Here is a 25,375-nt window from a genome sequence, read left to right as displayed (position 1 = left end):
GCAAAGGAGAGAGATAGAATAAAGAAAGTTGCCGGTTGGATTGCCATTCTTCTTCTGCATCCACAACCCGGTGACTGGAATATATTGTCATGATCTTATTGTATGTATGTAAAGACATTACACAGAAACGTGCTACAAGTGCATGCAGTTTACTTGACTGTGTGGAAAATTCCAGTTCTACAAGGAGACATATTCACTTCTATGCATTTTAACTGCTCATAATGAAGCTTGCACAAGTGCTGTCCAACTTGACCGTTGTCGAACTTGACCCACGACTTTATTAATGATGTATTAATGTCACAGTAACCATGTCATCTAAAGTGCAATGCAGTTCTCAGTCCCCTACTTCTCTTCTCATTGACAAAGTACATTTTTTGGTTTATTTCAGGCTTTCCACTGGGGAAGCTTGGTTGAGACTTCACATTTGCATTCACCACATCAAAATTGGAAATAAACCCGGAACTAAAATGACTAGAACAGAACCAAACCAAGGCCACATTCATGACTAAAATGGGCTAAATTTGGGACCAGATAACAAGTGTAGACACACCCTTTTTGTCCTGGTTTGGCAGGTGTCCAGTCCTGTATGTACAAAAGCACTCTTTAAAGAAGCATGCTATGACAATGCAACGCCTTTCACAAATACAATGTGTTTGTATCCATTTAAAAGCCTTATAATGACTTCTAAAGGTCACTAAAGCTATATGCTAGGGCTGCACGATATTGGAAAAGATTGTGATATGGCTGTTAATTAATGCCATATAAATAAAACAAATATATACATAATAAATACATATATACATATATACGTATATATAAATAAATACAATATTTTAATATACCATTATATAACATACAATTTTTTATTTCCTATGTGCATGCCTTAAAAGTGTCAGGTTCTTGAAAAAACAAGTTTAAATCAAGGCAAATGTAGGATTTAACAAACAGAATCTGCCTTTCTCATTCAAAAACACAAATTTTAATAAAAAAAAAAAAATAAAAAAAAAAAAATATATATATATATATATATATATATTGCAATATCGATACCTTTTGAGATATATATATTGCAGCCCTAACATATCTACAAGTATTAGATTGTCACAAGGACACACCAATTGGCAGTATTTAATATCCACCTTATCAAAATTACATTAAAAAATATGCTTTGTTGAACTTGGGACCAGGAACCTTTGAGCTCTTCACTATTGGCTGAGTTGGTTGCTCCCTTTTATTGCGTAGTGAAGAGTTTGTTTGTGTGTATTTGGGTCAGTCCAAATGAGGAAAAACGAGGTGCAGAGCGAGGCGCGCACTTCCAGCTGCTTTCCAAGAGGAAATCTGAGAACGTAGGAAGAAATCTTGGCTCTTTTGTGAAGAGACGCTCATGAATGGACTGAGAGAGAGGTGCGGAGTGAGTGAGAGAGAGACGGAGATGGTGCCAATTGGAAATACAAAAGCACAGGGCAAAGGCCACGGCCGCTCAGACACTGAACAGCGCGCTTATTATAGCTCTGCATGGTTTTAGCAGAGCACAAGCCTCTGAAAGCACCTGTTGACATGGGCTAATGTAGCATAGCCACAGAGCAAACACATTATTGGACGGGTTGGGAGTTGAAAGCAGAGATTTGTAAAGTGTTCTACCCATTACACTTCCTTTTGGGAAGCAATTATTACTTTTATCACTTTATTAACAGCGTAAGTATGTACTGGTGTTAGATACTTTATGCTTTTGACTCTATTCTAGTCTACAATTGTGCCTAAATGTACAGTTTAATTTACTTTTTGTGTTTTTGGAGCTGTTTATACCTTAAAACATTAATTTAGTTTGAGTGTAGTCTTATTATGATGCAATGACTTCCCTATCGTGGGTTCCAAGAATTAAACGTATAAACTAGTGAAAAGTCTTTTGATTTTATTATTTCACCTTATTTTATATATGTTTTTATTTTTATATTTTACAATTATTCACCATTGTTTTCAAATAAATTCTTAGTTCGTAAATTGTGTTGCAAAAAATCTTTTTCTTATTCTGGTCCTTTACCAAAGTAAAAACAAATAAGATGACTACAACTTAAGATTCCAGTGAGTGACCACAAAGAAATGGAAAATAGAGAAAACCACAGCTGTTTTTAAATATATTTCTTGGCTTTTATAGATGGAGAACATAAATAGTGCAGTTTAAGCTTATATTTTTTTATAAACGTGTAAGAATTCCTTGCTGCAAATTCCCTCCTAAAAATCTAGATATATAGATACAATTTAGTAGATCTAGACTTATTCTAGACTTCCAAGTTTCGGTGTGTTCAGCACCAGGGGTTATACATACAAAAATATCCATATTTACACATGCACCTGCCTTATCTCCTTGTGGTTCCAAACTACAATATGGTATAAGTAGGTACATATACATATAGTACACATGCTTCTTCTGGTATTGGATGATTTTCCTTATTGTACATGTTTTGAGTTTAGTAAAGTGACTCACACATTTGCCTGTTAATCTGGCTCTGAATCCTTTATTAGTATGTTTTCTGTCGGTAGGAGCAAAACCGAGCGCTTCCTGTGTGTGCTCACACGTGAATCTGACCAATCAGAGTGAGACTTGTGTGGGAGGGAGCGGGATGGAGGGAGGGGGGAATGGAGGGAGGGAGAGAGAGAGAGCGAGAGGGAAAGAGAGAGGGAAAGAGGGCGACAGAGAGAGACTGAGAACAGTGATCTTAAATAAACGAATGAAATTGTTAAAAGTGGCACATTACAACAAAGCACCCATAACCGTGGCCTGGAAACGGCCCCTATCAGGATTAAAAGGGACTTAATTTAGGATCAAGTAATGTAAGTAAGTGTGAACGCAGCCTCAGTTCTGATCAGTCCAGGTTGTGGTCCGGGTTTAGTTCCACTTTTGATGTGGTGTGTACATGTTTGTATCTTAACATTGCTAATTTTGAGTTTTAAATGTTGCAAGGCTGTGTGGCACAAAAAAAGTACCCTGCTTTTTTTGCTTTGTTTAAAAAAAAAAATCTGATGAATATCCATTATCTCTCATCCTTCACATGTCTGGTCCACAGTGATCTTGGCAGCAGCTCTGAGGGGATTTTCCTCAAAAGTTACTGCTAATTCGGCCTTCGAAACGACCTGTCAATAAGACGTGTGGGAATTATCCACCTGGGAACAAACACAGACACAGTTTTGTGGGGCCAGGTTTTGTTTAATTATGCAAACAACAATGAATGTTATTACAAGAAGTGATACGAGTGATGAAAAATTGAGTTTGCGTCCCCACTAACAATTCAAATAAGAAAATATTGTATTTTTGGATGGGCAAAAGTCCCCCAGGAAGAGCTTGTAAGACCCATGAATCAAAGTTTATAACATTATTATAACTTATAACATTAAGTTTATAACATTACCTCTTAACACTTGTCATAATCTTTCAGGTATTTAGTAATACTAAATACCTGATGTACATGATGTACATATGTTACATAAGTGTAACATATGTGCATCATTATTTTACAATGTGGCAATTGTAAAACTTCTTAATCATAGAAACAGGTCCATTGACTTCTTGTTCAAAATGGCAAAACGCATTGTGGCATTTGCACCACATCCAGGAACACAGAAAAAGTTCAATACTGATTTAAATACTAAAATAATAATAATAAACACTTTTTTAAAACAATATCATGTAAATTGTTTTAACATAATAGTATTAAATATCAGAATCAGGATACAAACAAATATCCAAGACACAAATAAAAACACAATACCAATCATATAAAAGCTCAAATAAAAGTGCTACTGGGAAAATTAAAACGTTTTAAGTGACATAATGTAAACAATATTCCTTTGATGTCTAATTTGACCCTGTTTTTTCTCAGTATTCACTATAATATATACTATACTAAAAAGGGACTGGCTGTAAGGGCATCTGATTTATGAGTTTGGTTCAGGCTTTTTTTCCCCAAGATTTTGTGCCCTTAGGCTTTAATGACAAGAAAGTAGAAATGGGGGATGAGCGAGAAGGGAGGACATGCAGCAAATTGTCACAGTCAAGAATCGAACTCACGACAAAGGCTACAAAAAGCTCCATCCAGCCCAAATCCCAAAGCTGGACTTTAACTTAATCAATAGCTTGTGTTTACTTTTACTTTCAGTCGCTCTGTTTATTCAGCTTTTATTTACTTGTACGCCATATGGAATTACACTATTCCCTTATATTTCACATAGCATTTTGCCATTTCCGCCCCTCTCCCCTCTGATCCTGTGATGTATATAATGGTCTAATGGTTTTGTGCCTGATGCTTTGTGTGGAGAGCAGCAGATGGCCACTGTCCAACACATGGCTCCATTCTGAACTAACGACCTGGACCAAAATAGAGCGTGGAGCCAATGGACTGTGCTATGTCGCTAATGCTAACTTTACTTTTCTGTCGCGCGCACGGGTTAACGTTCAGCGATGTCGTTTTAAGTTGTCTTAATCGCCTGTTTCTCCCGGTAAAACTTTGCCGAGTCGCTTTGTGTGAATATATGATGTTGTCTTGACTTTTATGCAGCTTATTGTCCAATGCAAGGTCAATACTACTGTCCACACATTGAAAACTTTGTAATGTATCTGTTATTATCGTCTCTTGTACTGACTAGAACCTATCCTTTGACAAATATTTAGTCATTTCTAATCGTCAATGATATTCTTGTTAATTAAACGGTCCACAGCAAATCCACGCTAAAAGCATATAGTTTACAGTATAATTAAGACTTTAGAGGCATAACTTTAACTATTGTCTGGGTTAAAATGCACTGATTAAAAGTCTGCCTAGCTTAACTATTTGTATTGGTTTTTCAAATAATATTAAATTTAAAAAAACACGATCAATAAATGTGAGGGGAATAAAGTAAAATAATAAAACACATAGCTAAGTAACGGTTAATCACCATAGGATAAGATTTTGTTTTGCATTTATTTCACTTCTCTGCTGCTCTACGCTGCATTTTAACCTCTCTTCATATAATACCTTGGATTTGGACATACTGCAGATATAATACTGTGGGTCTTTACGTGAACTACTGCACGAGTGCCTCAAACAGGAAACAGCTAACGCTAACCTGCGCCAGCTTTGTTTTACTAAGTCTTACCGGCTCGACAAATGAAGTTATCATCACTGAAAATACAGCGGTTTGTCAGCAGATCAAGTCAGCGTTTGCTTGGCTAATGCCTCTCACGGCCCTCAAAACGTATGGAAACGTCCCTCGTATCTTAGTCCCTTATTCCCAGTAATTCCAGGTAATAAATAAGCAAACTGCAGCTGTACTCTTGTCCTCCAGTGATAAGACCGCCAGTGCAGTGGGTCTATGCCCTCCATTAACTTGAGTACAATGCCTGCTCCGCTCCTCGTATTTATTCCTCTCCTCACGTTAACGCACAGGCCGGTCCTGCATGAGCTCAAGTCATTACTCTGTTTGTCCAGTGAAGAGCAGTACCTGGAGTTAGAGCCTCGGCCCAAGTATATGTACTCAGACTGACTACAGAACAGGTGGAGAAAGTACTTTGTTCAAATGTGACGGGACAGGAATGAGAGAAGTGAGTGAAAATCATTCCTCGGGTCAAAATATGTGTGTATTTCATTTACGCTTCCTCTTATAGTCGTACAAAGGTTTAAAGTGACATCCACAAGCTTGAATTTTCATAAATAAAAACCTGTTGTACATAATATATTAACATATTCAAATCAAATATTAACTCTCAATCGGAAGCAGAAGAAGTTATGCCAGCTTTACACGACATTACAGCGTTTTAAAGAAGGAATCATTCACCATCCTCACATCATTTCACTTTTAAATTGAGGAAAATCGTTTAAAACCTAGTCAATAATCTGCTGTCAGAGCGTGTGTCGTGGGAAAAAGAGGTTTGTGAGACTGGATTGTGCGTCTCAATCGCTGCATTTGATTCTGTTTGTGAGATAATGATCGTTTATGGATCTAGAGTGCATCACATGTCAGTTGTTTACAGTTTGTTCTGTTATTAGCTGTCGAAAAGAAGTCTGCGAAGTGTGTAGCGTTCACAGTAAACACATAAAGTGCACATTACCAGGATGCATAATGTGGTCCTGCTCCGTTAAGTCCAAATGCCTCCAGGCCTATTTTTAATTGGCTGGTTCTAATTTAAGTGCCGGCTGTGCTAACTTTGCCCCCATTTCTTAAGATGTCAGCAGTGTCAATGTCACTGTTCAATGTGTAAGGAGTTGTAAAGTAAATAGTAGTAATAATACGGGGGAAAAAGTAAATTTACTCATTTAAAAGAAAAAAAGTCAGTTACGCCAGCTTTAAATGTCTTAAATGATTAAAAAATACCTTGAAAAACATGTATACTTACTGGAGTAGAGACACCTCACCACAGATCTGACCTGTAACTTGAGCTGGGGGTGTATCCTGCTCGTACACCTACACATATAAGTTTAATGCTGGGCTACGGAACATTTCAGGCAAACCAATGACATTAGGAACAATAATTCGGAGCATTTAAGTTTGGAATTGACGTATTTACAAAAAAAAAGACCAAAACATAAATGTATTGTGTGGATGAGGGTTTAAAATCATTAACCCACTGCACTTTGACATTAAAAGTTCTTTATTATGGATCAAGACACTTTTTACTTGTTCACATTTTAACAGGAAGCTGGCGGACCCTCTACCAGAAACGATGCGTGCTTCCCCTTTAATCTAATCGTATTCTTTAATCTGCTTTAGAGTTAAGTAAACGGTACCAAACTGTGCTCTTAATGCTTGCTTAGTATTCAGCGCACAGACGAGTGGAGGAGATGAAAGTGGAGTTGTAACTGAACCAAATATAGAAAGTGTGAACACGCCTCAACTGCCTTTAGGACAGTGTGAGATGCAGGTTCATACTGTTAGAAACTGTAAAATCCACATCAAGTAAACGGCAGGAAGTAGAGCTTGTTAATGTGGCCGTTCTATTCCTGCTTTGTCCTGTTGTGTCCTTGAGCAAGACACGTCACCTGCTATATATATATATATTGTAATATAAATAGCACAAATTGAAGGTGCACTCTGTAGACTTTCTGCTTGTCCGCTTCATGGCATTAAACTTATCCAACACACACACGCAAACACACACACACACACACACATGCACACACACACACACGCAAACACACACACACACACGCACGCACGCACACACACACACACACGCAAACACACACACACGCAAACACGCACGCACACACACACACACACACGCACACACACACACACACACACACACGCAAACACACACGCACGCACGCACACACACACACACACGCAAACACACGCAAACACGCACGCACACACACACACACACACGCACACACACACACGCAAACACACACACACACGCGCAAACACACACACACACACACGTAAACACACACACACGCACACACACACACACACACACGCACACACACACATACATGCACGCACACACGCTCACACGCACGCGCGCTCACACACGCACACACACACACACCCACACACGTGCTCACACACACACACACACACACACACACCCACACACGTGCACACACACACACACACACACCCACACACGTGCACACACACACACACATACACACACACACATACACCCACACACGTGCACACACACACACACACACACACACATAAGGTCAGGCGCAGGTAAATGTAGCCTAAAGGTCATGCATTTGGGCAGTACTTATTATATTATATTTAATGACCCGCTGCAGAGACCACTTCCCTCCTGGTCATTCCCACCCGCTCATTATCGGCTCATGTCCAGGTTTAGGTCACTTACATTGTCCTTACATGGGGAAAGAGGAGTGGAGGAGACATGAGGCAGACTCCAGGTGTGATCCGTGAGGAGGAATGATCTGTGCGTACGGCGGGTTTTATGAATCTGAATATGTTTTTATATTTACTGAGTTCCACCTAATGTTTTATAAATGAGACCCTGGATCTGGATCATGTTTCCCAAATACAATAAAGCAATACAAAACAATTATAATCGATTAAATAAGGTCAATGCTGTATATTCTAAGCAAAGCATTGACACCAAATGACATGATGGCGACAAACAGGTGGCATTTTTATATTTAGATTTGATCAAACACTTTGTTCATAAAGATTTTCATATTATACAGAAAATGGTGTCAGAAAAAAATAACAATTTGAACATAGAACTCAACTCTCCAAGAAAAAAAATCTAATAAAATATATAATAATAATAATAATAACATAATAATAATAATGATGATAACAATTATAAGGGGAAAAATACAATGAAATAAAACAAATTCATATACAAAACAATGGTGAAAAAATATGAATTAGGTTGTTAATCAGTCATTATAATTTCAAATACAACCCCATCTTTAACAGCAGAAAAAACACTATAAAAGTTACATAGTGCAGCTTTAATAATGCAATATCGTCTCACACACAGTCTCTTATCCGTGATTCATGCTTCTATTTGATTTGCATGTTTAATTTGACCAAACTTTCTGATGGCTTGTTACCTTTACAAACTGAATTTCCACTTATTACTCATCAGTGACGAGGGATTTTTCATAATCTTGTCATCTGATTAGTTTTATTTTCAAGAACTCTTCTCATGAATTTCTCTTCGGAGCAAAAAGATTGATTTGATTGGAGTCTCCGGACAGAGAAAACCTCATCACTCTCGTCGAATAATAGCGCTCCACACAGGGATAATATTAACCTCTTATCACAGAACCCACAACAACACGTCCCCCAAACTAAACCAGGACCAACACTTCATTTAAAACACCGCGAGCGAGAACAAGCACGTTATATAACTCATATAGAAACCATCAAGAGAAGCCTGTAGATTAAAAACACAAAAATGAACTTTGTCAAATACGCTTTGCAATTTAGTGCGACGTTAATTAATTCCTCAGACTGTTTGACTAGTGTTAAAAATAATCATATACTATACATAGACTGTACAGACTCAAAAGCACGTGGCAAAAGACCTTTAATAACAAAGACTGCGGCATTATTAAAGCCAAATGTCATAAAAAGAGGAAACTATTTCAGCCATTTTCATCCATAATAAACTTTATTAGTAAATATTCTAGATCTAGAAGCCTTTAGTCACCATATTCCAACCTTTACTTGGTTAAACCGGATATGAAAAAATGTCAATAAACAATAGAAATAATTTTACTTATGGACCAATTGAAAAAATAGATGACTCAGAAGTACTTATTAGTGGACAAACCTTTTTTTTTTTTTTTTATAGCAATTTGTAACTTCAATAAGATATTAGCTTACCCAAATAAGTAGGATTTTGAGTAACACCATTTGAAATTTTCCCGTCGTAACCTGAGTACTTCTATTATTTCTTTTTTTCCTATACTTTTACATGTTGTTGTGTCTCTGTGGACATTTTCACTACAAACTTGTCCAATTTGCCTCAAAACGTTCCAGTCATAACGTATGGATCTGGGACACGCTGATCTCTATTGAGTCCGGTCCTCCCTCGGCGCCGCTCTTGTCGCTCAAATGTTCATGGCCGAGCGACATGGGACGTAAATGACAGTAGCAGCTGGTCACACCTCGCACCATCAGGACCTGTCTGCCCCTCCTGAGCCAAGGCTCTGCAGCGAGCCAGAGAAAACGAGACACAAACAACACGAGAGGGAGATGGGTGTCAAAGGGAACGCACAGAACAACGCTTGCACAGAATACATTTGGACTATCGTTTCACGTCGTCCATATTTAAGCTTACTGCAGATGGAATGCATAATAAAACGCACATATTACGCTAAATTAAGCTTTTACGCTGTCCTCTCGTCACGAATGTACCTGCCGTTGTATTTGGCTTAATTCGCGCTTGCTTTATGAATCCAGTTTAGAAAGTCCTCTCCCCTCCGAGCGTCAATAACACTCCGTTTTGAATTCCCCCGATCTGTGATGTCATATTCTACCTACGACGATCTTCTGCGCTGTTTTAAAATCATCACCAAACTCTTTCTGAACTATTTCTGCCTCAAATCATGATCATTATAACGGCGTAGAGGCAAGCTAGCATTGTTCATCTCACCCATTTAATTCCCTCTGCAGCCAGTAGATGGGGTCAATGCATGGCAACCAAAACCCCAGAGTGATATGATGTAATTTTGCTATAATTGTAAGTAAAAATAGTCAAGAGCATATTTTAAGGCCAATAGCAACACAAATCATTTTTAATACTTGTCCTTTAAAGGTCGTCTGCCTGACTTTTCTTCTTAAGCTCTGAAATACGTACTGTGCAGTGTTTGTAGAGCTGTGGACATTTAGTCGATTGATCTGTCGTCGCTGTCTTGCTTAATCAACAATTTAATAGTCGACTGGGGTTATTTTAAAAGATTTATACAACAGTAGAAAAAACAAGGACAAGTAGTTGAGTTATGAGATTTGGGAGCGAGCTGTTGGTTAAATATGCCGTTTGTAGTGATAGTTACACTGTTTACCAGTATTTTCTGTTGGTATTTGCTTGATCTACTGTGATCTTGTCAGTGCACTTTGGGAACAAATAATATCATCAAATCATTTAAATACATTACTAATAGACATTATATAACAGATATATTGTCTGTGCAATTTCATAGATATTTTTTAAACAAGAACCATTCAGTAGCAACAAAAAATGGCAAACAATCGTGTCCATCATGGTGCTTTGTTGGATGAGAATCACATGAAAGCAAATGCCTCTCCCTGCAATTACCCAGGTAGCTGTTTTCACATGTGCCCCTCAAATCAACAGTATTGGGGGACAAAGCAAACTGCAAAGTTCTAGCATGCTTATTGAGGCTGGTTTTGTGTCTGTTTGCACGGCACTGCAGTCAAACATAATTACTGTGTTAATGCAGTTGTGTGTTTGTAGCATCTGTGCTTCTTAGCTTGGAGTCTGTGGGTTGAATTTTCAGGTTAATCAGCCGCATTCACTTCTGACAAGCTGTACTTGTCTTTCCTGTAATACTCTCACCGTGAGAAACATAGATAACACAGCTCTTGTGCTATGTGCAAGTGCGATTTTCCCTTTTTAAATAGTGATCAAGCTGTTTAACTCCTACACTATAATATAATGCAATTTAATGTAAAATATTAGAAGTATTCAGGATACAAGACTTTGATTGTAATGTAGGGCTATTCAAGGGAGGGTCACCGGTCACGCTCTCTGGGCTGGACAGGTGCAACATGTGCCACCGCTTTTGGCACAGTTTGGGGTTTGTGCGCAAAATATTCCCAATTCCAGATCTGGTTCAATAATGATAATATAACAACTACTGCTATAATGGATTTGTGTGGAAAATAAAACACTACTAGAGCTAAACCAGGAGTAAACCAGGAGTAAACCAGGACTAAACCAGGACTAGACTAGGACTAGACCAGGACTAGACCAGGACTAGACCAGGACTAAACCAGGACTAAACCAGGACTAAACCAGGACTAGACCAGGACTAGACCAGGACTAAACCAGGACTAAACCAGGACTAGACCAGGACTAGACCAGGACTAAACCAGGACTAAACCAGGACTAGACTAGGACTAGACCAGGACTAAACCAGGACTAGACTAGGACTAGACCAGGACTAGACCAGGACTAGACCAGGACTAAACCAGGACTAAACCAGGACTAGACCAGGACTAAACCAGGACTAGACCAGGACTAGACCAGGACTAGACCAGGACTAGACCAGGACTAAACCAGGACTAGACCAGGACTAGACCAGGACTAGACCAGGACTAGACCAGGACTAAACCAGGACTAAACCAGAACTAAACCAGAACTAAACCAGGGCTAAACCAGGACTGAACCAGGACTAAACCAGGGCTAAACCAGGACTAGACCAGGACTAAACCAGAGCTAAACCAGGACTAAACCAGGACTGAACCAGAGCTAAACCAGGATTAAACCAGGACTGAACCAGGACTAAACCAGGACTGAACCAGGACTAAACCAGGACTAAACCAGAACTGAACTCAGACTAAACCAGGACTAAACCAGGACTAGACCAGGACTAGACCAGGACTAGACCAGGACTAAACCAGGACTAAACCAGAACTAAACCAGAACTAAACCAGGGCTAAACCAGGACTGAACCAGGACTAAACCAGGGCTAAACCAGGACTAGACCAGGACTAAACCAGAGCTAAACCAGGACAAAACCAGGACTGAACCAGAGCTAAACCAGGATTAAACCAGGACTGAACCAGGACTAAACCAGGACTGAACCAGGACTAAACCAGGACTAAACCAGAACTGAACTCAGACTAAACCAGGACTAAACCAGGACTAAACCAGTTCTAAACCAGGACTGAACCAGAGCTAAACCAGGACTAAACCAAAACCAAACCAAGATGGGCTGCGGCCGGATCGGATCGCTTGGAGGTCCTGATCTGGCCCGCGGCCCTTAAGTTGAATAGGCCTGTTGTAACGGAATATGTTATGAAATACATTTGAATACAGGTATTCTGTAACTGAACACGTTTTTAAGTATTCTTCCCACCACTGACTGTGAAAGTACTTTATCTTATGCACTGCTGGTATTTCGTATGACACATATACCTGCCAAAAGCCTGTTCCTGCTCCAGCCCTCGTGTAGGCCTCGCTCTCATCTGCTAACCTTTACCGTTCTCCTCTTTGCTCTTTTGTCTTGGCCCCGCAGAGGAGCATTTGTGAGGGATCTAGTTTGACGACATGAGACCATCTCAAATGTCATGTAAACATAAAACACATTACCCGAGGCTGGGAGTGCTTAAGGACAGTTTCTCAAACAACACGGCAACGGTTCATAAACAGAAAAATGTGATCTTACACTTTTAAAAATTATTTCATTATGTTGTTCTGCTGTACGAGAGATCTTTGATGTGATTGGCTAAAACAAAGCTGCAGTCTCTCCTAATCCCAAAACAATTTGATTCATTGCTTTTGAGTTAATTTACACTTTTATATCAATATAGAGTGTGTAACTTTAAACCACAAGATGGAGTCAAGAGCTAACACCATTTAAGTACTTTTCCAGCGACACTGAAAAGACACATTTAAAAGACATTATTTACGAAATGCCTCTTTTTCACTCGAATTCCCGTTGCTACTGAAACTTGGCACGTCTCGGTTCAATATTCACATGAGGAAAAGAAACAGAGATATTTGAACAGAAGCAGCTTGAGCTATTAAAATGCAATCAATGTTGGAACAGCCCTTTCCTTGACCACATTTCTCCATTTCAGTTCAATTGAATGCATTTGTTAATTCTAAACGCACCTACTTCTTGGCGTTTATGAATTCAGTTTTTGCATTCTTCTCACGTTTTGGTCAAAGCAAGTGTGAAAAACGCTGCGATCCGAGCCCATTTCAATAGAAGAGTTAACTTACAGCGAAAATTAATTACAGCTGTAGATCTTTATTGTTTGTAATTTTGTATCAGTGAACAGAAGAACCAACCAATCAGCGATAAACATATGTAACTATGGTATTTTAACATGACACTGAACATGTCTATGAATGTAACATGTGAGTGATGGTTGTTGGAGAGGCTCTTGGTGCAGAATGGAAGCGACTAAAAGGTTATTTTTTTGGGCCGATAAAAAGCCCGGCTCGTCTCTTCACGACAGAGTAGAGTAAACAGAGTAGAGCTTCTCGTTACCCAGTGTTTCTTAAATTGATGGTTATGTGCAAACTTCTTTTGGTAGTACGTGGAAACCTCTTCAGTTCTTTACTTCGTTAGAACAAAATCTGTCACATTTTTGCTATTCCTTGAGTCATATGTTTGTTAAAATGACTGCAAAAATGACAAAGAAGACCGTATTCAGCCCTAACTTACACATGAAATAGCTACGGGCCTGATTTGGGTCTGGCGGTACACAAATAAGTGACCCAAATCTTTTATTTTGCGGTAAAAACGTTTGAGAATCGCTGCCGTCGTGCGATTCTGCGATCTCTACGCGTCGCAAGGTTCCAGCGGCTTGCATATCGACGACTTCCGCCCCCGATCGACTTCACGGCAACCGATCAGAGCAACCACCGTGCACTGTCTGGTTCCTATAATCGTATACACCGCTAGTTAGAACTGCGCGTCGTCGGAGCCTCGTTTATTTGGACTTTGCCGTGTTTTGCTGAATGCACTGGGGCCGGTTCGTTTGGCTGCGCAGCGTAATGGATGAGATGGTACTGTCTCTAACAAGTGTCCAGAGACCCGCCCAAGACAAAGCCTATTTACTCAGAGCCCCAGTGGGATTTGAGCTGCTATTTATAGTCTCCACAGATTCATCTTTCCCCATTCCCCTCACTCACTCGTGCGCCTGTCTCCACCGACATCAACATTTTTATTAACATTTGCTTTTTATTACTTGGATTGAACCTGACCTTATTCAGTATCATGTAAGGCGCACTCTGTATTTCAGAGGTCGCAGTGAATTACTTTCTGAGCTCCTTCATAACATGGTGTTTTTTTTGCTTCCTGTGGTGGACTTGAACCCTTAAACCTCTGTGATAATTGCTCCACAGCAAGAAGCGAAACATTGCCCTTGTACCAAACTGAAAAACCAATAAGTGAGATTTTTTTTAACCTTTTTTTTTACGATGTTGTGTTTGCTTGTGTGTCTTGTCACTACAGGGCCACAATAAATTCTACGTAAACGCTGTAAAACCCTTGTCTTTCTCTAGCTTTCATCAATAACCAAAACACGTCGATCTGATATAGTTTACAGCATTGTCTGGTCTTGTTGACAAATCTATGTTGCACCCAAGGATGATACTATATGGTAAAAAACCAAAAAGTGTGACGTTTGGATATGATTATACTTTGTGCAGCCTTTAAGCAAGACGTACATACAGGGAATGGCTTCGGGAAAGGGCATCCGGCATAAGAAAAAAGTGGTCTTTGGAAACAATACAAAGGCTGCTGTTCTCATTTCTGCCCTGTCGTGTTGTGTTTATCTGTGAGTGATGCTGAAGTACTCTGCTCTATTTTCCTTTGGCCATCAGATCGACCGCAGATAAACTGGATACAGCTCCGGGAAAATGAAAGGCATTAGACAGGGTTTGTGGCATTTCTGGTGACGTGACGCTCGGCAAATGTGCCATCTGCACCATATTGTAGCTGCTCGCAAAAGTAAACAAGTTTAACTCCAAATGAAATGTGCCTAAACTGTTTGAACATCAGAATTATCCCAATCTTCGTGGCTGGCTGTGGTTACGACAACAAATTGCATCTTGCAAAAGAGCTGCAACAAATGTAAAAGGCTAAAATGGCTTCATTGCTGCGAGTTATGCATAAAATGTTCGTCGAGGGTTAGTCTTTGTGATTGGCATACAAGTCAAATATAAGAGGCTCTGAGACATCTTGTAGCAACTGACACATGGCTTGTACTGAATGCAAATGTACTTGGTTTGAGGTTACACTGCATAGATTGACAACCGTTTTGTACATTGCGATCGCGGGTCTGTCAATCGCTGCACAGATCGAGAAGGCTACACCGTGAGAAGACGAGTTTCTCCAGTATCTATAAGCTCAAAACGGCCTCAAAAGATGACCTCTCCCACCTTAGAAACAAGTCTGGGCAACTCCTCATTCATCCAGACGCAATCCATTGTAGAAAAACGTCTTCATTTTTAAAAAACATTGCCCGGATGACTGCCTTTGAAACCTTTTCGACGACACCTCTTCCACCGTCATGTAGCTCGCGGTCGTGTAAGTGAAAGGCCGGTACGACATCAAAACCTTGCGAAAATCGTGACAACTCTTTGCCGTGTTAACAGCCCCTCCGATGTGAGTGTAATATACTCTGTTGTCGTGTCGTTGGGCGTGACACCTTAACTGTTTCGAGAGGACTTTGGTGAAGATTGGCATGTCAAGCCTGTAACGCGCACGACAATTGTAAGGCACCATTGTCGTTATTAAGGTGAGAGAAGCGTCTTCGATCACTGTGTGTAGGGAGAAAAAAAAAACAGTATAACACAAAGAGGACATGCAGACTCCACCGAAATACCAGAACAACAAAACAACTCCAACCAAAAAACGGTAGAGAAACAATTAGCTCCACCAAGAGGACATTTTATCTGCAATTACCGTCGTTAAACATGAGCTAAATGCACTGCTGGCCCCATCACCATTAGCAGAGCGTCTCCAGACAGTGACACAAGCACGCCGCCGGCCCCGGGGCTTTTATCAGGGGGACACACAGCGCTGTCAGAGGGCTCCCGGCTCCGTATATGCACCGCAACGCCAAACAACACTGACATTTAAGACGGACGCAGCTCTTAAAATGTTTTAGCGCCTTGTAAAATATACCCACTGGCTCGAGGAGGGATTGAGGTTGAGAGAGAGCGAGAAGAGCGATGGTTGTGTTCAAGGTAGCGGTGGGGAGTTTGGAGGAGATACGGCGATGAGCGAAAGGTTTTTGAAAGAAAATACAGTTTATTAGGTCGGCCAGAGGTGGAAAAAACAAGTATCATCCGCGTTGGAGGAAAAGTACAGCAGCAGGACATTGTGGCATTGCAAACAATCGGGTTTAAACGTTCTAGAGTTTGTTTTACTGGTTAGTTACTTGTGAAATAATGTATAATTCCTCTCTTAAAGCTGTACTATGTAACTTTTCTGGCAGAGTGTTCGCATCTGCAAGTATAAAACTGGGCGATATGACACACAGAGATAAGATTTTCATTCAAAAACACATAAAAATGGTCAGCGATATTGATGACCTGAGCACAAACGGTAATCATCGCAACGTTCATTGTACCTGAACATGTCAATACAGTATGTTGTGTGTTGTTAAGTTAAAATGTGAATATTTTGTTTTTTTTTATATTCTGGTGTTTAACTGATTTTATTCTTACTGTGATGCCAATATTAAGCTTTATTTATTTTGAAAACTCTGCTGGTCGGTAGCAAATCTGTCACAAAAATAATTAGCTTGGAGCGGAGTAAAAGTACTTTGTAATTAACGGTTGAATAAAAGTACCGTATTTTCCGGACTATAAGTCACTCCGGAGTATAAGTCGCACTAGCCAAAAAATACATCATAGAGAAGAAAAAAACATATAAGTCGCACTGGAGCATAAGTCGTATTTTTAGGAGAAATTAATTTGATAAAATCCAAGACCAAGACAATTTAAAATAATAACAGATGAGAGAACATGGTGAATAGGTGTACGAATGCTAACGCTAACACCTTCAGCTACATGAGGCACAGACAGAACTGTGGTAAGTGTCTGGTATGTTAACGTAACATATGAACAGTTATTCAGATAACTATAGCATAAAGAACATGCCAACAAGTTTTACCCCAAATCACTAAATCCATTGAATTCTTTTTCCTCTGTGTCACTTCTAAACAACTCCAAACTCCAGAGGTAGAGGAAGTGCTGATTCTTCTTCTGCGTCGCTTAGAGCCTAGAGCGCCCTCTTGTGGATGTCAGTGTGAAAGTAATCAACATGTGAAATGCGGTTGCCAGTGTAAAAATAACTAACAATATCACAAATAAATCGCACCCCGGCCAAACAATAAGGTGCAATTTATAGTCCGGAAAATACAGTCATTCTGATTCAGATTAAAACTGTAAACTGTAAGCTGTAAACCACGTGCTTATATTGACAGGGGAGTCAATTAAAAAAATTGACAATTAAAAATGACTGCCAGCTCAATTAAAGTTTCATTAATCGCACACGCCTACCTGCTCGTCTCCATGGAGATGTTATTTGGCTGGAATGTCCCACAGCATGACCATAACGTTGTCCACTTTCGACCCGTGAGCGATGAAATCATCCGTAAACGCAAGACAGGAAAGTACAATTCCGTACTGTGTGACACTTTACGAGACAAGCAGGCGGCTCCAGAAAAGTCACACCTTATGCATAATCAATTTACTCCTCAAAAACATCAAATATACATAATAATCTAATAATAAAAGACCATTTGTATGAGCAAAATGTTGTGCGGAAAGCTTTCTAAAGCTTTGTCTCAGGGTTTATCAAGTATATATCAGACAATATATCAGTATTTCCATTCCACGTGACTAAGTTTGTAGAGGATGCCATCACGGCAGGGAAGAAACTGAGCTAATGGGTGGAAACCAGACTGATCTTTAGCTGTTGGAGTTGATTTTTGTCATTGAATGAAGCTGTGAATAACAATGCAGCTTTAAAACTAACCAAATTAAACATTAACGGCACACTCGGACTAGACGGGGGTCGCGTTCAGATCGCGTCCCAAATCAGCAAAATCTGGTCTTCTTGAGTCACTTTACACCTTCTAGTATCGTCAACAGCATCGTGTCCCTGGAGATGTTTGTGAGGAACACACTTGTACATGTAACGTTTACTGAAATGGTGTGACCTTGTTAAACTAATGTGAAGCTGTTGTACACGACAGAGGCTAAACACCCCTGAAAATCATTGGTTTAGTTTGTGATTTGATGGAACCGTTAATTATGTAAAGAGTGATTTTGAAAAGCATTTGTGATTCTCGTCAAACTATTCTCTCCCTCGCTCGGTTAGTTAACAGATTGAACATTATTAGAACCGCAATTAGACAATCTTAATAAAGATTTTGACTCGCTATGAGACCATGGTAAACGCAAAAATAATCCACACTCTCTCAACCTCTGATAAAGTCTGATAATTGCTGCTGATGCCGATAGTTTCAATGCAAATTCCCCGCCGCCATCACTGCCAGTGCGGCGTTTGGTGGTGCATGCTGGGATAGCGTGTGCAGGACAGTCTTACTTTTGCCCCATAGTCTGAAAACCAGTTGAACGAACAACTGGTAATACTAATTATACTTAAAGCTTGAGGTATTGACATAAACATATACTATTTAATCTGTTAAAGTGTCATTTATATCCCATAGTTTTAGTGTAAACCTTTGGGAAAGTCTGTAAATGTTTTCATACACTTAAAATATACACTGAAACAGTTGTTTCTGTGATGCGTGTGCACTTCAGCTTTGTTATGAGGCTTGTACAGCTTTAAATGTCAACCCGCTCGCTCCTATAGAATGAATTTCCCACCGACTCTTTATATTGCGTTTGTTCAGGTTAGTATTTCCTGTCTGTTTTATTTCAGGCAGCTGTTGAAAAACTAATTATGCCATTCAAATGTGCGGTATTCATTAATTCATGTGCAGTAAGGTGTGCGCCTCCTCTTCACCTCACCATCTGGGTCTACAGCATGTGGGAGTTTTTACAATCACTGATAAGAGTGTGCTGAGTGGATGTAGCAGTAGATAATGTAACTTTATAATGATTATTTGTATCTAATCTGCTTATATTTTGGTTTGAATGCATAATTTCCTGTTCTGTAAAGTACTTTGAATTACTGGAATTACTTACTAGCTTTGTTACCTTTCTGTTGTAGTTTATAATTTTTCTGTGCAAAATCTGTGTTATTTTTCGTCCCAGGTTGTACAAGGCTATATCATTTTCTTTCCAGCTTTTTTTTTATGTGTAAAAACAAAACAAAAAATCACTATTATGTAATGTTTATTTATTTTATTTTATTCAATTTAATCTAATTATTTTAATGTATTAAATATATTATTTAATGTATTTAATTAATTTAATTTATACAGGCAAACCCCAAAATTAAACAAATTAAACAAATAAACAAACACAATATATCCAAATAAACGGCAATAAAACATTAAATATCAATCAATAATTGTAAAATTTTGCATTAGAGGTGGCCAATATATTAAATTATATTTTGGATGTTGTTTTGAAGATATGTAAAATTTGAATGCCAAGTAAATCGTCTATATTGAAAAAAAAAAAAAAAAAAAGATGATACCAAAAGATGCTGACTTTAAATAAAAATAAAAAAAAGTTGTGGCAAGATAAGTTTATTTGTACAGCACATTTCATACACAGGGCAATTCAAAGTGCTTTACCCAGCAGGAAAAATGCATTAAAATCACAAGGAATGCATTAAAATCACAATTATTAATTATTTTGGAAACTTTTTTTCAAATTTTGTGTATTTGCAGTTTTTGGTGACATTTCTACTTTTGTGGTTCATTTGACAGACATTTCACATCTAATAATTAAACTTCAGCTAATGCTTTCATCCAAAGCCCATTTTTAGATGTGAAGTGAATATTTAGATGAAAAGACAAGCGAATACAGATAAAAGCTAAATAAAACTAGATATGTGTACACTGGAAACATACAGTCTAAAATAATGCAATAATAATCGTGCTTTCAGAGACTGTTTTCTTTAAAGCTTAAATTAATTCTGTCGCTCTATTTCTACAATCCGAAGCCGTCACGCCTTGACCATGTTTGTTCGGCTCAGCTGTCGATGGAAAGACGACCGGCTAAAGGCAGCTCGCTGTCTCTGTCCGCCCCGGGGCAGCTGTGGCTACATAGTTGGCGCATCACTACATTGTAAATAGTTCAGATTTTGTGTAATGATAATAATAAGTATTTTAAACGTGCACTAAAGAACTTTTCTGCTGGTGATGTTGTTGTTTTGCCAAGAATGTTCCACAGTAACGGCTCAAACTTGTCCATTGTGAAAGTTACAGGTCGAATCTGTGGAGAGGTGAGCCCGCTTATAAGAATGCATGTTTTTCAAGGTATTTCTTTGCAATAAAAACACTGGATAATGACATAATAGATAAGTTTATCCGGTGAAATAATATATCCACAGAGAAAAGCAGGAGCCTCCACTTTTCTTTTACTACTGCAATTTAAATTATTTCAGACGTCGACTGGGCAAACGACTATTTCTATCGTATAGTGAGACTTTATAAATACATAATAAAGGTTGAAATAATGCGATTGAAGGAGAATATTTACGAATTGTAATTTTGTTTATCTTTTGTACAGAATGCCGCTGCCTTTGTTATAAAAATGGTTGGTCGTGTGTGTTTTAGAATCTGTGTATTTTTGCAGTAAAGTACTTTTAGTGTAAAACAGTCACGGATGTCAGAAAAGACCGACACTAGGGGGCGATCTTACACAAAATCTCTAAAGTCAACTGTGTTTTATCGAGGTTGGACTCACACTGAAGCCGGACAAAACACTACAATTACTGCAGAAGAACACGTTTCAAAGTCAAAGTCTGTCTATTTTTTTACTTTTTCTTTTATTACTGATGCAACCATTACCCTTTTGAAATGTAGTCCAGACAATGTAATTGTACATTTTGATAATTTTAAATATTATTTAAAATGATCAAAATGTACAATTACAGTTATTTTTTCCAGTGAAATAATCATGATTATCCCAAATAAACCTTTATACAGACCTTATTTTCACCACTAAACTTGTATTCCTCCTTTATAGATGTCTTTTACTGTCCACTTTACCGTGCCCACCTCCATTTGCCGCCTAACCTTGTTTCCAATCTAAAGCGGATGGTTATCAGGACCCATTACTTGCTTTTAATTGCCATAATTCCTGCTCGCTGTCACAAACTCGATTAGCTCCGGGGGGACATCCTTCGCCTCCGTCCCTGACCCGGTAACATCACCCCCGCCCCTCCCTCCCCCTCCCCCCCGGGCTCCGATCAGGCCCGTTTCGGTCGGGGGGCCAATTTGTCGCCGCTCTCGCCGGTTCATATTCCCCCGTCAACTTTAATGCGCGTCGTTAGAGATGGATGTGTCACCTTAGCAGCGGACACGAGCGCGCGCCTCTACGACCCGCCGTCTCCGCCTGCGGGAGGTCGTCGGAGTTATGGCTCGATTAAGCGTTGAATTTGTAACGTTTAAAGGCGATGCATCGGGCTATTTTGGCCGTGTTTGGTGTGAAACTGTGATGTGCGCGGGGGAAAAGTGGGCAAGTAATGATGCTGTTTTGAATGTTGTTTGTAAAATTTGAATATTGATTAGATTATTTGTGGTGAGAATGCTACAAAAAGAGCTGGTTAAAACAAAAAAGTTATGTTTTAAACTTTAAATTAAGGGTAAAAGGTGACTTCTCTGCAATTTTGTGATTTCACTTTTGTCTGATAATTACCGTATTTTCCGCACTGTCAATGAATGGTCCATCTTGATCTTTTTCTTATACAACAAAACGTGTACCACACAAAAACGCTTCGAGGTCAGTCAACACAACCAGAATGAATCCATATATAAGGTGCACTGGAATGAATATAAGTCGTTTTTTTGAGAAAATTAAAGCTTTTAAGTGCGCCTTATAATCCGGAAAATACGTTTGAAGACATGTTGTATCTCATTTTTGTTGATTTGACATAATATCGCCCAAAACATTAAGAAATCGTACTTTTACCCTGTGTTCATTGTAAATCGTCGCCTCATCATTGTGACATTTAACAAGCTGCAGATTTTCCTTCATGTGTTTTTATTAATAACTGCTGATGTGACATTTTTGAATCGACACGTTTTACCCCAAGTCTGCATTTTGTGGATGATCGAGTGCAAGTTGTGGCAGAACCTGGGGAAAAAGCCTCGAATACAAAACATCCCAGATTCAGTCAAACGTTCAGGAATCAGTCGAAACACAGGCTGCCATGACAACAGATGCTACGAGTGCTGTGTGTGCGTGTGCGGATGATGGGCCGGTGGCGCAGAGTGGCAGCCTCACTCCCTTCAGTCCGCCTGGGGGCAGCTGTGGCTACGACCACATCTTAGCGACTTTGGGGTGAATGACTAATGCATCGTGAAGCGCTGTGTGCGTGTTTCATGAAAGGAGCTAAATAAATAAAATTGATTAATTACTTTTAATGAATAACACGCAGTGCTTCAAATCACCTGTGACTAGAAGCTATTACTGAGTGTGAAGTGGCGAATGATGCGTGGAATTGTAAAGTGACTTTGACCTCTACGTTTGACTTTATTGATCCTTTATCTATGATTGTTATACTAATGAAGTGAGAAGAAGTTACACTTTTACTTCATTTAATTGTCTCCTTTCGCTACATTTCCAAATAACCATACTTGTACTTGTACTCATACATATTAATATTATCTGGATATTGTATTTGCATATAATTTAGATGTTTTAAGAAAATATAATGTCAATTTACAGTATAGTATGTGAAATAACGGCTCCAGTTTGACTGTTTCCCAGATAAATACAAAGTACACACTCTAAAAACAGTTTTCCTTTGTTACTATATCGACTTATAGTGCAATGACTGATGGCTGAGACGTTTTTTGGGCTCAGTGTTGACTTATCGTGTGTGTTTCTTTTGCACTTGTAAGGAACGTTTTGCATTAAGATCTGAGCTGACTCACCATCAATACAAAATAAGTCTGATATTTATGATTACGACCGCTGTTGTTGCATGTTTTGTTTCAGTTTTCTGCTTATACTGCACATTTGTACACAGGTTTACTGAGTATGAACTTATCCCTCACAGTCTCTCAGTTCGGTCTCAAACCCTGACGTCCAGTAGTGTCCAGTAGCGTCCAGTAGCGTCCAGTAGCACCACGTCACCTCCGACTACATCATCACCGTTTCCTCGGACCAGTCGCGCAGGCCTAATCGGTGCGAATGACAGCTTTACTCTATTTCCCAGTAATCTGTTTCCCCCACACACATAAACACATTTGCACGGCGTCGTCATTAGCAGAACATGAAGCCTGTGTGGACGTAATCATGGCGGAATCGTCCATAATTAGCCTCAGTCAAAAGCAGCAGATTACACGCGCGCAGAGAACATCTTGTGCTAGATTGGGACTCGTTATGTAGAGCAAAACGTGTCCTATTTTTCACCAGCGGACACTTCATTTACGCTCGTTCTTTCGTTGGTGGAAACACCGCTCGGGTTTTTGACATTGCTGTGATTGCTTCAGTTTTGACTCTAGAATTAGTATCGAAACTAGATTGAGGCAAGTATCGATACTAAAAGAAACAGGACACAATTCTCAATTGTTCCTGGACTTGTTTACGCTATGCACTTTGATCACGATACAACTATAAAACTTCATTTGCAAATATGATCTAAATATTTGTCAGAAAATCAGATGGATTTAATATTTGACTTGGTTTGATGCGTCTTGTATTTCATATTTTCTTCTAACAAATAAAAGTAAAAAAGTACGCACACATCTCAGTAATGAAGTAGTTTAAAATAAAGTGTAAAAAATCTGACTCTATTTTATCCAATTAACTGTATCAACTTTGTCAATTTGGCCCCGGCACAACAAAGTCATTTGTGATTGTGCTTGTGTTGACAGAGCTCCAGAGCTTTTATCTGCAGCTGCTTTTTGACTTGGAGCGCTGGCCTTTTGCCCAGACACAGACACAGACGCAGACACTGACAGACGCAGACACAGACGCAGACACTGACAGACGCAGACACAGACGCAGACACTGACGCAGACGCAGATACAGACACAGACACAGACGCAGACACTGACAGACGCAGACACAGACGCAGACACTGACAGACGCAGACACAGACGCAGACACTGACGCAGACGCAGATACAGACACAGACACAGACGCAGACACTGACAGACGCAGACGCAGACACTGACAGACGCAGACACAGACGCAGACACTGACAGACGCAGACACAGACGCAGACACTGACGCAGACGCAGATACAGACACAGACACAGACGCAGACACTGACAGACGCAGACGCAGACGCAGACACTGACAGACGCAGACACAGACGCAGACACTGACGCAGATGCAGATACAGACACAGACGCAGACACTGACAGACGCAGACACTGACAGACGCAGACACAGACGCAGACACTGACACTGACGCAGACGCAGATACAGACACAGACACAGACGCAGACACTGACGCAGACACATACAGACACAGACGCAGACACATACAGACACTGACGCAGACGCAGACACATACAGACACAGACGCAGATACATACAGACACTGACGCAGACACATACAGACACTGACGCAGACACATACAGACACAGACGCAGACACATACAGACGCAGACACTGACACAGACGCAGACACGGACGCAGACACATACAGACGCAGACACTGACACAGAAACAGACGCAGACACTGACACTGACGCAGACGCAGACACATACAGACGCAGACACAGACAGACACTGACGCAGACACATACAGACACAGACGCAGACACATACAGACACTGACGCAGACGCAGACACATACAGACACAGACGCAGACACAGACACATACAGACACAGACACTGACACATACAGACGCTGACACAGACACATACAGACACTGACACATACAGACACTGACACAGACGCAGACACTGACACAGAAACAGAAACAGACGCAGACACTGACGCAGACGCAGACACATACAGACACAGACGCAGACACATACAGACGCAGACACTGACACAGACGCAGACACACACAGACGCAGACACATACAGAAACAGACGCAG

General features: G+C 39.8%; 1 protein-coding gene across 5 annotated transcripts in view; it reads left to right on the top strand.

The window, feature by feature from the left end:
* Nucleotides 1-25,375, top strand: part of LOC140368159 (rap1 GTPase-activating protein 2-like) — a 168,625-nt gene that overhangs the window by 87,686 nt on the left and 55,564 nt on the right. The window lies entirely within an intron of this gene.

Source organism: Eucyclogobius newberryi, unplaced genomic scaffold (assembly GCF_026437365.1).
Source record: "Eucyclogobius newberryi isolate DKJ021-1_F unplaced genomic scaffold, fEucNew1.0.hap1 SCAF_10, whole genome shotgun sequence".
NCBI lineage: Eukaryota > Metazoa > Chordata > Actinopteri > Gobiiformes > Gobiidae > Eucyclogobius > Eucyclogobius newberryi.
This window is presented reverse-complemented; position numbering and strand designations above follow the sequence as displayed.